Below are 15,669 nucleotides of genomic sequence, written 5' to 3'. Positions count from 1 at the left end.
AGTAGCTAGTTATCTGTGACTGTGGCTTTCAGACTGTCTGCACTCTGATGGATAAGATTAGAGGCTTATGAAAGTTTCCTGATGGGAGAGACTGACTGAGGGGGAAACTGGGTCTTGTTCTGATGTTGATGTTCAAACTACCACAAAATTGCACTCTCTCACATGCTAGCAAAGTAATGCTCAAAATTCTCCAAGCCAGGCTTCAGCAGTACATGAACTGTGAACTTCCAGATGTTCAAGCTGGATTTAGAATAGGCAGAGGAACCAGAAATCAAATTGCCAACATCTGTTGGATCATCGAAAAAGCAAGAGAGTTCCAGAAAAACACCTACTTCTGCTTTATTGACTACCAAAGGCTTTGACTGTATGAATCACAAAAAACTGTGGAAAATTCTTCAAGAAATGGGAATCCCAGACCATCTGACCTGGCTTATGAGAAATGTGTATACAGGTTAAGAAGTAACAGTGAGAACTGGACATGGAACTACAGACTGGTTCCGAATTAGGAAAGGAGTATGTCAAGGCTGTATATTGTCACCCTGCTTATTTAACTTCTATGCAGAGTATATCATGATAAATGCTTGACTGGATGAAGCACAAGCTGGAATCAAGATGGCCAGGAAAATATTATTAACCTCAGATATGCCGATGACACCAACCTTATGGCAGAAAGAGAAGAACTAAAAAGCCTCTTGTTGAAAGTGAAAGAGGAGAGTGAAAAAGTTGGCTTAAAGCTCAACATTCAGAAAACTAATATCATGGCATCTGGTCCCATCACTTCATGATAAATAGATGGGGAAACAATGGAAACAGTGTCAGACTTTATTTTGGGGGGCTCCAAAATCACTGCAGATGGTGATTGCGGCCATGAAATTAAAAGACGCTTGCTCCTTGGAAGAAAAGTTATGACCAACCTAGACAGCATATTAAAAAACAGAGACATTACTTTGTCAACAAAGGCCCATCTAGTCAAAACTATTGTTTTTCCAGTAGTCATGTGTGGATGTGAGCGTTGGACTATAAAGAAAGCTGAGTGCCAAAGAATTGATGTTTTTGAACTGTGGTGTTGAGAAGACTCTTGAGAGTCCCTTGCCAGAAAGGAGATCCAACCAGTCCATCCTAAAGGAAATCAGTCCTCAGTGTTCATTGGAAGGACTGATGCTGAAGCTGAAACTCCAATACTTTGGCCACCTTATTTGAAGAACTGAGTCACTGGAAAAGACCCTCATGCTGGGAAAGATTGAAGGCAAGAGGAGAAGGGGATATCAGAGGATGAGATGGTTGGATGGCATCACCGACTCAATGGACATGAGTTTGAGTAAAATCCGGGAGTTGGTGATGGACACGGAGGCCTGGCATGCTTCAGTCCATGAGGTCGCAAACAGTCGGACACAACTGAACGACTGAACTGAACTAAATGGAGAGAATTCCCATCTTAATATTGGATGTTTGAGTCTTTCTTTTCCATTACTTAGATCCTCTTTAATTTCTCCCAGCAATGTTCTGAACCTTTCAGTGTATAGCTTTAAACAATTGTGTATTAGCAATTGTTCATTGTTAATACAAAGAAATGAAATGGAATGTTTTCTCATGCTCACTGATGTACTGTTCCTTTTAGGTCTTTTTCTGTTTTTCATTTTGGATAGTTTCTATTGCTATGTCTTATAAATTCACTAATTTTCTGTAATATTTGTTCTTACTTCCACTCAGTGTATTTCTTACATTAGACATTGCTATCTTTATCTCTGGAAATTCAATTTGTTCTTTTTTCCATATGTCTCTCCTGGAGAAGGAAATGGCAGCCCACTCCAGTTTTCTAGCCTGGAAAACCCCATGGACAGAGAAACCTGGTGGGCTACAGTCCATGGGGTCACAAATAGTTGGACTAAGCAACTGAAGCTTTCACTTTCTCCATTTTGGATATATGGAATACAACTACAATAATAGCTGTTTTGTCCTCATCTATTAATTCTATGACATATGCCATTTCTATATGATGTTTCCATTTATCAATTTTTGTCTTCATTATATGTAATATTTTCCTGATCCTGTCCATGCTTGAAATATTGTATTAGATACCAGATATTTTGAGTTTTACCTTGTTGAGTGCTGCATATTTTATATTCAAATATTCCTGAGATTTTTTTTTTTCTGGGTTGCAGTTAACTTTCCTAAAACAGTTTAATCCTTTTATGCTTTTAAGCTTTATTACATAGGGATCAGAGAAGAACTCAGTGTAAAAGTAATATTAACCCACCACTGAGGCAATACACTTTAGAGGACTCTATCCAATAGCCCTTGAATTGTATTACTTCCCACTGTGTATTTGGAAGGAAGAGGAACTCTTTCTAGCCTTGTGTATATCCCAGGGATTATTCCTTCAATCTGTTGAGTCCTTTTGAGTGGTTCTCTTTGCCATGGCTAAATTCCCCACTTGCATATGCTGATCGGTGCTCAGTTAAAGACACAAAGAGATTTCTAGAGTTCCCTCCCTCGACCATTCTCTTTTCTCTAGAACTCTGCACTTGGCCTCCCAGTTTCATCTCCTTAACTTACCAAAGCTGCAGGACCTTTACTGGCTTCCTACTCCTTATGCTGCAACATGGAAACCTGTCATATGCAGGATGCGATTGTAGGATTTTATACCTTATTCCCATCTTTTCACAACCGCTGTGAACCATTACCTGATGTCCAATGATGTGAACACTACTATTTCACATAATTTATCTGTTTTTTTTTTTCCAGTTGTTTCAAGAACGTTATAGTAGGCATAATTCCAAGATAGCCTTCTTAAGATTCCAAGGCTCTGAAATACACATGAATTTTTCCAGTTATGCAATCAAACACTAATTTTAAAGTATTGCTTTGAAGGGATTTTGTGGATATAATTATAGCTCCATATTAATGTTAAAATAGGGAAATTGTCTGGATAGACCTGATAACCACATAAATCCTTTAAAACTAAAGCTTTTTCTCCAGTTAGAAAAGGAATTTTGCTAACTTTAAAGATGGAGGGGGCCATATGGTCATGAAAATGAGTGGCCTCTAGGAGGTGAGAATTGTAGCTGTACTCAACCCACAGCTAGCAGGAAAATAGGTGCCTCAATCTGCTACAGCTAACACTGACTGGACTAGTTGGTCTCCATCACTTTTTGCTTCACTTGCACATCCTCTTATCATACTTTTTCTTTCTTTCTTTCATTAATGATTCCTTTGCACCTAATTGGTTAAAGAAACTCATTTGTTAGTTAAAGCATCTGGTGATTTTCCTCTTTGAAACACCCCCTAGTACACGTCTTCTTTGTAAGCATTCTTCATTCCAGAAGAGAAGGTCATGGTACGATAGCCCAGAGAACATTAGACCCCATCTCTATACATTTTGACAGCTTTTAAATGTTTCATAAGAAGAGAAGAATCTGACCCCACACCTGCTCTGATATTTATCAAGAACCCTATTTTGAGCTAACATTATAAGCTTTGCTTACTGAACCCTTTCAGGGAGGACACAGTGTCAAGGACACTGGTCTGCTGTGGCCTCCTTTGCCTGGCAAATAAGTAAGGCTACTCTTTTCCTCTTCACCCAAAACTCTGTCTCTTTGATTTTTATTTGATGCCAATGTACAGAGACTGGATTTCAGTAACAAGTCCTATAGTAGCAAGGAAATTAATTATGCCAACAGCAGGTGAGCGTGTAAGAGGGTTCTGACCACCCCCATACTCAGCCCCATGAAAAACACAGCTTCAGCCAATGCTTTGATTTCAGCCTGGTGAGACACTAAGTAGAGACCCCAGTCCTGCTGTGCCCAGACTTCTGTCTAGTTTTAGGTACTTTAGCACTAATTTTGTTTATTGCCACTGCACATTGGCTGGTTTTCATTAGCCAGGCACTCTCATAAACACCTTATATGCTATTTTTCTTTCAGTCGTCACAATTGCAATGGATATTAAATGAGTCTTAGTCTCATTTGACTAAGGAGTTTCAGGATTCCAAACTCACAATAGTTAGTTAGAGAAGGCAAGACTCCCGGGAACAGAGACCTAGATTAAATCTGTACTGATACCATATGGAAATCCCATAACCACTGGGGACAGGATCAGTGTCATGTAGCTCTTCTGAAAAGAAAGGATCCTGGGGTGACAATTTCTCCCAGCCATTTATTTTACTCTTTAAATATTTTAGGGAGGAAAATGTGTCCATTATCTGAAATATGGAGCTCATAAAATCGTACCTCTATCATTAAACCAGATGAAGAAAAGTCTCAGTCTGTGAGGGAGCCTTATACCATGCTTGGTTGAGTCACATAAGACTGTCATTACAGGGAAAGAAAAATGGTTTTAAAACCAGAGCAGCGCTAGACTAACACATCCTCCCTCTCACTCTAATATTCCCAATTTACAGCTGTTCTCCTATACGCAAAAGTTTCCAGTTTGGACAATTATATAGCCATCCTGGCTATCATTACCAGAAAAATCACATAGTTGCATTAGTCAGACTGAAGGCTCAGCTACTTTAAGCAAAAGACTGAAAAATATACTTGTCAAAGAACATAGAAATGTATTTTCCCTCCTCACATAATAGTCCAAGAAAGATGGATGGGCCAAGTTCAACAAAATCATCCCAGGACCCAGGCTAGCAGGAGAGTTCCTTTACTCTTAATGTGCCACTTCTGACACTTTTCCAGTTGCTTCCATTTTCAATCATCAAGGTGGGGAACGGGCTCCCAGGGTTCTCTGCCTGTGGAATTCTCCAGGCAAGAATACTGGAGTGGGTATCCATTTTCTTCTCCAAGGGATCTTCCTGACCCAGGGATTAAACCCAGGTCTCCTGCATTGCAGGCCGATTCTTTACTGTCTGAGCCACCAGGGAAGCCCAAATCTAGAGTAGTCATCTTAATTAGTTGAACCAGAGTTGGACACCTCTCTCCACTCACACGCCATAGATGAGAATTTAGTCATAGGACCACATCAGCAAGAAAAGATAAAGGATTGTGGCTTTAAAAACTATTGGATCTTGCCACGATGGGCCAACTTTGCTCACTCTAATATTGCTTCCTTTGTTCCCCAACTCCATACACCATAACAGGGTGACTATAAAGCTTGTATTTAATATTAAATAGTGGTGACATTCCACAGGAGACTTTTTATTTTAGGTATGTGGATAGTTGATCAAAATTCAGATCAAATAATCATAAAACACAAGGCCAAGAGTCACAGATTATGTTGCGGTCTCTAACTTTGCAAATAAATATTAAATTCACTTTTGTGTGGCTTTTCTTCAGTATTCACTGTACTGACCTGAAGAGCTGGTATAAGAGAAATATAGCAGTAAATCAATAATATAACTTCTTTCTCCTTAATAATAGACTTAGAGACATTAATATAGACTCACAGACTTTAAATGAATAGAAAAATAACAAACTTGAAAACTTAATGCTTTAAAAAAATTACAATAAATCTTCCAAAACAAATATATGAAAAGGAAATTTGACTTTTTTGATATTGCCTAAACAAAAATTCCTGTCATTAATATTAATTCTAGATGTAACCAAAATCAAACTTAAGATTATCAAATATTTTATAATTATAATTGAATATAAAACAACAATTACAATAAAGGTTTATACACATGATATTATACAATTATAAACATGGGAAATCAAGCTATCTTTTTTAGTTTCAAATATCCATATCTGAAACTTCTAAAAGTAAAACTAAAACACATATATCAGACAGATATCAATGCATAGAAAGACCTTCAAGAAATGAATTCTCTGGTTTGAATATTGGCTGTTTGCCAGCTAACTAATTACACATGTTATCTGGATCTTCCCTGCTTTTCCAGGAGTTCTGTGAGCAAGGCCATGGCTTCCTGGTTAGAGAAGTATAACAAGACTTCCATACTTGAAAATTATCAGACTCAATAATCTATAAAATCTGATATGTACTCATGGGTACCACAAAACCTTGTTCTTGATGTTATCAAAAGAATTAAAATTGGTTTGAAGATGAAAGAATTTGAGAAGGGACACACTTTCAGTAATACACTATTAATTCATTGGAGTCGATCCATGTGTTATGTTCTTTGTGTAGATGACTAAAACAAATGCCACGTGAGTAAGAGGGATATACATAACCACCATTTTATTTTCACTAATATACATTAAAATAAAACCTATATGTGTTATTTCATCAGCATATTTCTTGACTTCTTTTCTCCCTCAGGTTACACCTGTGATTGGGCTATGATATGGCACAGAGGAATGTGGTATATCTGTTTTCATAAGTTTGGGGGTTATTTTATTTTTATTTTTTAATTTATTTTTTTTATCACATTGAACAATAATTTGGCATCAGTTTGCCTCTGCTTGGTCACACTAACATTCTCTCAAACCCCTCACACTTTCTTGTATCCCAACTACTACTTCTCACTGACTCAATCCAAAGATGTATTTCCTGTTTCAACTTGGTGTTTAATGTAGATAGTGATTTTCAATCTAAGGATCTTGCTAAAATGCCAATCTGTTTCACTCTGGAAAGTGAAAAGTGAAGTTGCTCAGTCGTGTCCGACTCTTTGCAACCCCTTGGACTGTAGCCTACCAGGCTCCTCCGTCCGTGGGATACTCCAGGCAAGAGTACTGGAGTGGGTTGCCATTTCCTTCTCCAGGGATCTTCCCAAACCAGGGATGGAACCCAGGTCTCCCTCATTGGAGGCAGACGCTTTAACCTCTGAGCCGCCAGGGAAGCACTCTAGGGGAGAACCTAAAAGTCTACATTTCTAACAAGTTCTCAGGTGATAGTGATGCTGAAAGGACTCAGACCGCAGTTGGAACAGCTAGGACACTTTTATGCTCACCGACATAAACTAACATCTCTAGTGAAAATAAAGATAAAAAAAATAACTTTGAGAAAGCCCTTAAAGGCTACCAGCTCCCTTAGGAAAATCTCTAAGTGTTTCTTAATGGAGAAAACAGTCTGAAAAGTGCCAGACACTTCCAATAACAATAAAGAAGAGATTTTGATAGATCAGAACTTTTCAACTGTAACAATGGATAAAAACTTTATGTAACAGATAAAGACTGTTAAATCCTTTTGATACTTTAGAGCAGAAATTGTGGTAGCAGCTAACTCAGGACTCCTCTTTTCTGGTATATTCCCCTGAATGGGCATTCAATGTGCACTGAACAGTGCTGAGGTATTAAAGGTTGAAATTTACTCCTAACGCTATTAATGAGAGCAATTATCATAAACTAGGGAAGGTCTCATCGAGTCCAAGATAATTTCCCAAAATTGAAAATGAAGTACTTTCAGTCTGCTGAGTACTCTTTCACATGAGTTTGATCGTGAATTATTATTAAAATTGCTTGACTTTTATTTTCACCAGCTCATAGACAAATTATTCCCTGCACATATCTAAGTTCTTAAAAATGCATAAATAGCATTTCTTTTAAGTGAATGAAAAGTGCTTTAAATAGATATGTTTTTTCATGTTGGAATATAAAAATAAACAACAGAATTACTTTACACATTTAAAGACTTCATCCACAACAATTTCCCTTGCTCTAGAGGAGTATAATATTTTTACTAAAGTCACACTGAATAAATACATTATCAGTAGTAATATTTCAAATTATAGGTACAGACAAAGACCAATGCCAATTTGTCTACCACAAGTGTTCAGAGAATATCAAACTCTGAACATTTTTGCATTGTGCCTTATGTTTGGACAAAAACAAATCTTTTGCAAATGTCTGCCATGACTTTCCCATCTGTATTATGCAAACGTGTTATTTCCATGTATTTCAACATAGTCTCCTGTTTTGTACATATTCTGCTCTGAAGGCATTTTACTATGGTCAGTCTTACAGATAAGTATATAAGCACAATTATGACCATGGCCACAAACTGGGTGAAAATTTGCTAAAGAAACCATTGCAAAAATAAAGGAAAAATGCATAGTATAAACTTTAATTACATTTTCTGAGTGAAATATTTACTTCCAAATTGATTCTTATTTTCCTTATTTGAACATGTTTTCATTTCTCACCTGATATATTTTTTCTGTTTGTGAAAATTCTACTAATATCTTGGGTTGGGATTTCAGTGTTGGCCATCTGGTGATGTCCATGTAAAGAGGCTTCTCTTGTGTTACTGGAAGAGGGTGTTTGCTATGACCAGTGCATTCTCTTGGCAAAACTCTATTAGCCTTTGCCCTGCTTCATGCTGCACTCCAAGGCCAAATTTGCCTGTTATTCCAGGTGTTTCTTGACTTCCTACTTTGACATTCCAGTTCCCTATAATGAAAAGGACATCTTTTTTGGGTCTTAGTTCTAAAAGGTCTTGTAAGTCTTCATAGAACAATTCAGCTTCCACTTCTTCAGCCTTACTGGTCAGGGCATAGACTTGGATTACCATGATATTGAATGGTTTGCCTTGAAAACAAACATTACTTTGTCAACAAAAGTCCATCTAGTCAAGGCTATGGTTTTTCCAGTAGTCATGTATGGATGTGAGAGTTGGACTATAAAGAAAGCTGAGTGCCGAAGAACTGATGCTTTTGAACTGTGGTGTTGGAGAAGACTCTTGCGAGTCCCTTGGACTGCAAGGAGATCCAACCAGTCCATCCCAAAAGAGATTGGTCCTGGGTGTTCATTGGAAGGAATGATGTTGAAGCTGAAACTCCAATACTTTGGCCACCTGATGGGAATAACTGACTCCTTTGAAAAGACCCTTATGCTAGGAAAGATTGAGGGCAGTAGAAGAAGGGGACGACAGAGGGTGAAATGGTTGGATGGCATCACGGACTCAATGGACATGAGTTTGGGTGTACTCTGGGAGTTGGTGATGGACAGGGAGGCCTGGCGTGCTGCAGTTCATGGGGTCGCAAAGAGATGGACACAACTGAGTGACTGAACTGAACTGAACAGGGTTGGGATAGAATATATAATTTTTTCCATTAAAACTAGAGGAAATATTTTTGTTTATTTAATGCCTTTTCACTTTAGTGCACGACAGTTCAGGAACAAATTAAAATATTTTAGGCAGCCGCCCTGGTGGCTCAGTGGTGAGGAATCCGCCTGCCAATACAGGAGACACCGGTTCATTCCCTGATCTAGGAGGGTCGCACATGCCAAGGAATAGCTGAGCCCATGCATCACATCTACTGAGCCTGTGCTGTAGATCCCAGAGCCACAACTACTGAAGACTGCATGCCCTGAAGTCTGTGCTCCACAACAATAGAAGTAACCACAATGAGACGCTCATGCACAGCAATCAGAGAGCAGGCCCTGCCTGCCACAACTAGAGAAAAGGCTGTGCAGTAGTGCCCAGCATGGCCAAATTCATTTTTTAAAAATATCGTGAGAGGTGGTATAGGCATATATCTGCAGAGTGTATATTCTACATATAATATGCAAATACAGAGCAGTATCATCAACACTTTATCTCATTTTTCTCATATCTAACTAAAGAAACTAGGTTTGCCAACAGAAAAATTTTCCCTCAAATTATTAAATATCAAAATAATAATTATCTATTTTTAAAGGTATTATTGACATTAACTATTATTATTAGAAATCAATCAGGTATAATTGAAATAAAATGTATCCAATCAGTCAAATGAAACATTTTAGAATAGATATTAACAGAGGCTGTCAAAATGTAATAATGGGAATCTAAAATCAAAGAGATATTATGACACAGCCAGACTCTATTTAAAGAAGGAGTGAAACAAGTAATCAAATAATGATGATAATACTCTATAGAGTTACCTAAAGGAGTACTGAGATCACTACAATTCAGATATTATTCAAAAATAAAGCAATAAACAGAAAGTGGGTTGTGAGTGTAAGGAAAATTTCCATGAAGAAATCATGACCAAAGTTTTTAGTTAAGTGTGAAAATATTGTATAAATGTTGATAAAGTTTTCCTATAATTAGGCAGCCATTAATAGACTTTTAAGATTGAGAGTAAGATCATTTTCAAAATACAATTCCAGACACAAGATTTACCAATATGGTAATGAAATATATTGATTCTAGATAATATACATGGTATTTGCAGAAATCAATAGTCCATCACACTACACTAATTCAAAGAATTCTTATATTATTAATAAATGAATCACAGAGTTTAGAAGCTTGAAAAATTCAAAGGAGTAACCCATTCTCCACAGTGTATTGTGATTCACACAGTCAAAGGCTTTGGCATAGTCAATAAAGCAGAAATTGATGTTTTTCTGGAACTCTCTTGCTTTCTCCATGACCCAGCGGATGCTGGCAATTTGAACTCTGGTGCTTCTACCTTTTCTAAAACCAGCTTGAACATATGGAAGTTCACGGTTCACATATTGCTGAAGCCTGGCTTGGAGAATTTTGAGCATGACTTTACTAGCGTGTGAGATTAGTGCAATTGTACAGTAGTTTGAACATTCTTTGGAATTGCCTTTCTTTGGGATTGAAACGAAAACTGACCTTTTCTAGTCCTGTGGCCACTGCTGAGTTTTCCAAATTTGCTGGCATATTGAGTGCACCACTTTCACAGCATCATCTTTCAGGATTTGAAATAGCTCAACTGGAATTCCATCACCTCCACTAGCTTTGTTCATAGTGATGTTTTCTAAGGCCCACTTGACTTCACATTCCAAGATGTCTGACTCTAGGTGAGTGATCACACCATTGTGATTATCTTGGTCATGAAGATCTTTTTTGTACAGTTCTTCTATGTATTCTTGCCACCTCTTCTTAGTATCTTCTGCTTCTGTTAGATCCATACAATTTCTGTCCATCTTTGAGCCCATCTTTACATGAAATGTTCCCTTGTATCTCTAATTTTCTTGAAGAGATTTCTAGTCTTTCTTATTCTGTTGTTTTCCTCTATTTCTTTTCACCTGACCTGCCTCTTGAGAAACCTATATTCAGGTCAGGAAAAAACAGTTAGAACTGGACATGGAACAACAGACTGCTTCCAAATAGGAAAAGAAGTATGTCAAGGCTGTATATTGTCACCTTGTTTATTTAACTTATATGCAGAGTGCATCATGAGGAACACTGGGCTGGATGAAGCACAAGCTGGAATCAAGACTGCCAGGAGAAATATCAATAACCTCAGATATGCAGATAACACCACCCTTATGGCAGAAAGTGAAGAGGAACTAAAGAGCCTCTTGATGAAAGTGAAAGAGGAGAGTGAAAAAGTTGGCTTAAAGCTCAACATTCAGAAAACAAAGATGGCATCTGGTCCCATCATTTCATGGGAAATAGATGGAAAAACAGTGGAAACAATGTCAGACTTTATTTTTTTGGGCTCCAAAATCACTGCGGATGCTGATTGCAATCATGAAATTAAAAGACACTTACTCCTTGGAAGGAAAGTTTTGACCAATCTAGACAGCATATTAAAAAGAAGAGACATTACTTTGCCAACACAGGTCCGTCTAGTCAAGGCTATGGTTTTTCCCGTGGTCATGTATGGATGTGAGAGTTGGACTGTGAAGAAAGCTGAATGCCAAAGAATTGATGCTTTTGCACTGTGGTTTTGGAGAAGACTCTTGAGAATCCCTTGGACTGCAAGGAGATCCAACCAGTCCATTCTAAAGGAGATTAGTCCTGGGTGTTTATTGGAAGGACTGATGCTAAAGCTGAAACTCCAATACTTTGGCCACCTCATGCGAAGAGTTGACTTGCTGGAAAAGACTCTGATGCTGGGAGGGATTGGGGGCAGGAGGAAAAGGGGACGACAGAGAATGAGATGGCTGGATGGCATCACCGACTCGATGGACATGAGTCTGAGGGAACTCCAGGAGTTGGTGATGGACTGGGAGGCTTGGCGTGCTATGATTCATGGGGTCGCAAAGAGTCGCACACGTTGAGCGACTGAACTGAACTGAACCCATTCTTAAATGGGCCAGGTTAAATGAATGCTCTCAAAATGACACACATTACACAGAAATTTTAAAAATATGTGTAGTATTTCAAAATTTAGCTGAAGGATGGTTATCAGTAGCACACAGCTCAACATGCAAGTTCTGAAGTAAACTCCTAAGCCACATTTTCTTATATTTTTCTATGTCCTTTTCTAGCTCCACTTCCATCCAGATTTCTCTCTCATTCTCAATGCATTTATTGCCACCTCAACATTCAAAAATCTTTGAGTTCTAATAGTCCAAAAATATCTATTACCCTATTTCCCTGTCAAATTTTCGAAACTCACAACGTTCTTATTCAGATGGAAATCAATCATGCATTATTGTAGTAAACATATTAAGAAACCTAACCCTCCCAGTAATACCTGCATTTCAAATAAACATGGTTTAGACCACCAGTGTTTCACATGGCTGATTAAAATAAAGTCTCTTATTGGATAAATATGGTGACAATGTACTGGCAGAACTACTACACAAAAATTCCACAGTTTGGATTCTCTCTTGCTCTTTCGCCAGTAAGCAGATAACTCTGACAATCTATTTTACCCACAGTTACATGTGCTTCACTTGCAAAATTTAAAAAAAAAAAAAAAGGTGACTTTTATCAAAGCTCATTACCCATCATGACATTTTGTTGAGCACTAAACCACCATCCAATGGAAAAAGAACTATAATCCTTATTTTTGTTTGTTTGTTTTCAACATCAGAATGCATTTTTTAAAACTGGGGCAGAGTTACTCTACAATGTTGTATTGGTTTTTGGTGTAAAATTAGTGAATCAGCTATATATATACACATCTATCCCCTACTCATTGGACCTCCTTCCCGCCCCACCCCATCCCACAACCAACCCATATTGGTCACTACAGCACACAGAGCTGAGCTCCCTGTGCTGAACAGCAGGTTCCTGCTAGCTGTCTACTTTACACACAGTAGTACATATATGGCAGTCCCACATTAGAATCAACTGTGGAGCATCTGCTCCAAACATACAGACCTAGACCCACCTCTGAGAGAGATCTGATCTGCAAATATAGAATGGCACCTTAGTATCTGTATGTTCACTAAGCTCTGCTGAAGATTCAAATACATAGACAGGAGCGACATAAAATGTGCCTTCAATACCAATCCATTAAACCTTTCAGTGTTGCCTAAGGGCCACATGCTCTGCTTAGCGGCTTTGGGATGCACAGAACAGAGCACTATCCTTATTCTCAGGTATCACAGAGTGTAGTGCAGAAGCCTTCTCTAAACTAAATGAGTGCTATGAACGAGGTTTGAGTGCAGTGCTTAGGGAGCACAGAGAGTGCTGAATGGTCACCAGAGAGACAGTGGAGGATGTTGAGATGGTCCTTGAAGAAGAGTCAGATTTTGCCTGCTAAGGAACCAGGCGTTTGTGGCTGCGGCTTTGGTCACATATGGAATATATGGAAGAAGTGGCAAAAAAATGAGAATGGAACTGTCAGTAAAGTTAGAATATAAAGGACTTCAAACAACAATGTCATCACTGTTTCCCTCTGGACAAAGAAGATAATTTCAAGAGGAAACCATAAAATCCATATTTGTTGTTTTTTAGCATTGATTCATATGATAGAAACTTCTGAGTATGGTGCCCATACATTTTTATTAATAACAGGGTGTCAAGATAATCCATTTGTGGTAAAGAACACTAAATCAGTGCCTTTCCAAGTATATAAGAACATTATATTTTCATCTAGTTCTTTAGTTAATAATTTATAATACCCAAGTTTCAAGATATAATTTTTAATGATTGTTAAATCTCAATATATATTAATTAAACCTAACTTCAATTACAATTACTAATGAATTCAAGTCCACTAAAATGATGACTACTGAAATGAATTTTATCTAGGTAGTGGAAAACAGATAAAAACAATTTATTATTCTCTCAATTGACATATGCTGGGTAAATGGCTCTATTTTCTAAACATCTTAAGCAGATTAGGCTCCAACTGGCCTGAGAACTATACACAGAATTTACTAAACCTTAAAGTATGAGTACACTACTATGCTGATCAGAACATTTTAGACTAGGACTCTGTCAATCCATTAATGTAAAGACTGTTTATTAATTTAGGAAGAAAGTGGCATCCTAGCAACTAATCAGAAAACTGAAAAATAGTAGAGCTTGATAAATATAGCAGGGTAAAGGTGTTAGAGTGGTGAGGGGACAGATTTAAAATTGCTCTGGAGGTAAAACTGATAGCATTTTCTAAGTGAGTATATTGGAAAATTAAGAAGATAGAGGAGTCAAAGTTTCCAAGCAGTTTTTAGTTCAGGCATCTGTGGTGATCTAAAAGTCATTCCGTTATTCACCAGGCAGCTACCAAGGTACTGGACTGATGGAGTCACCCAATGACCAAAAGCAGAACCAACCTTCCAGACACAATCCTCTCTGGGATCTCAAAAAATCAGTACCCAAGATGTTTTTATCTCCTCTCTGTCAAAGTTCAATAAATTCAATCATATACATTAACTTTTCCATTTATATGCACCATGTGTTTAAGGTATTAAATATTTTCCTTGCTTTTCTACTTAGCCACTTCTTTCCTATCCACCTGAGAAACACTCATCTAGGTTTGCCGTGAGGAACACTACCTACCTCATACAGGAAACAGAAATAACCAGCAAGAAGACAGAGTTCTTTGTACATCATATATGTACATACAAGATGAAGGTGCATTTGATCAAAAACTAGTCATCTGTTTAATCAGCTACCTGTGCCCTTAAAACATAACCGATTTCCTTCCTTCTTTTAAGTAAAGTGAATTGGTTTAGTCGTGTCCAACTCTTTGCGACCCAATGGACTGTAGCCCTCCAGGCTCCTCTGTCCACGGGGCTTTTCAAGAACACTGGAGTGGGTTACCATTTCCTTCTCCAGTTCCATCTATTATTTTTCCTTTAAGCAAACTTTATATACCAGTATTCAAGACAATATATCACTATTTGATTCAGTTTGATTATCTTTGTAATTATTTCTACCAGATCAGTATTATTCTATTTATCACTGTAAATATACAGCATATCAGCTATAATATTAAATCTCTTTTGTGAACAGATTTCCATCATTGTTTTCATGTGAAAAGAGCACTCCAATCTTAAATTCTTATAATAAATTAATCTTTAGACTGTAACAGTGAAAGTTAAAAATCATTAAGTATTTGTTCATTAATAAAGGAAACTTGCAAATTACATTAACTAACCTCAAGTTAACAGTTATTTAATATTCCTGGATACTAGTTAGAATGTTTTAAAGATTATTATTTCATACAAATAAATATAATGCGAATAGTATGATGAAATCATGCTTATTATTATTATAATTTTTTTGTTATGTGAGGCTTCCCTGGTGGCTCAGAGGTTAAAGCGTCTGCCTCCAATGCAGGAGACCCAGGTTCGATCCCTGGGTTGGGAAGATCCCTGGAGAAGGAAATAGCAACCCACTCCAGTACTCTTGCCTGGAGAATCCCACGGACGGAGGAGCCTGGTAGGGGGTCGCAAAGAGTCGGACACGACTGAGCGACTTCACTTTCACTTTCAAGGAGATTCTTCAGACAGTATTCACTGAGAATCTGTGAGGGTGTGAAAGAAATGAAGAATATACTTCCTGGAGGCCTATTATAATGTAATTTAACAATCTTTATCTAAATGTGGTCCTTACCTCCATCTGACTTTTTAGAATTATATTTCCTCATATTCAGTCTCTGTAGCTGTGCTTGAGATGCTT

General features: G+C 37.7%; 1 non-coding gene across 1 annotated transcript; it reads left to right on the top strand.

Annotated features, from left to right (window-relative positions):
- The first annotated feature begins 15,285 nt into the window (after positions 1–15,285).
- TRNAW-CCA (transfer RNA tryptophan (anticodon CCA)) lies at positions 15,286–15,357 on the top strand. Its single transcript has one exon. It is a non-coding gene; the product is annotated as a tRNA-Trp (tRNA).
- Positions 15,358–15,669: the final 312 nt, after the last annotated feature.

The sequence above is a fragment of the Moschus berezovskii genome, chromosome 2 (genome assembly GCF_049115385.1).
Source record: "Moschus berezovskii isolate FMDL1 chromosome 2, NW_MosBer_1.0, whole genome shotgun sequence".
NCBI lineage: Eukaryota > Metazoa > Chordata > Mammalia > Artiodactyla > Moschidae > Moschus > Moschus berezovskii.
The sequence above is the reverse complement of the archived record's forward strand: the minus strand, read 5'-3'. Positions and strand labels throughout refer to the sequence as shown.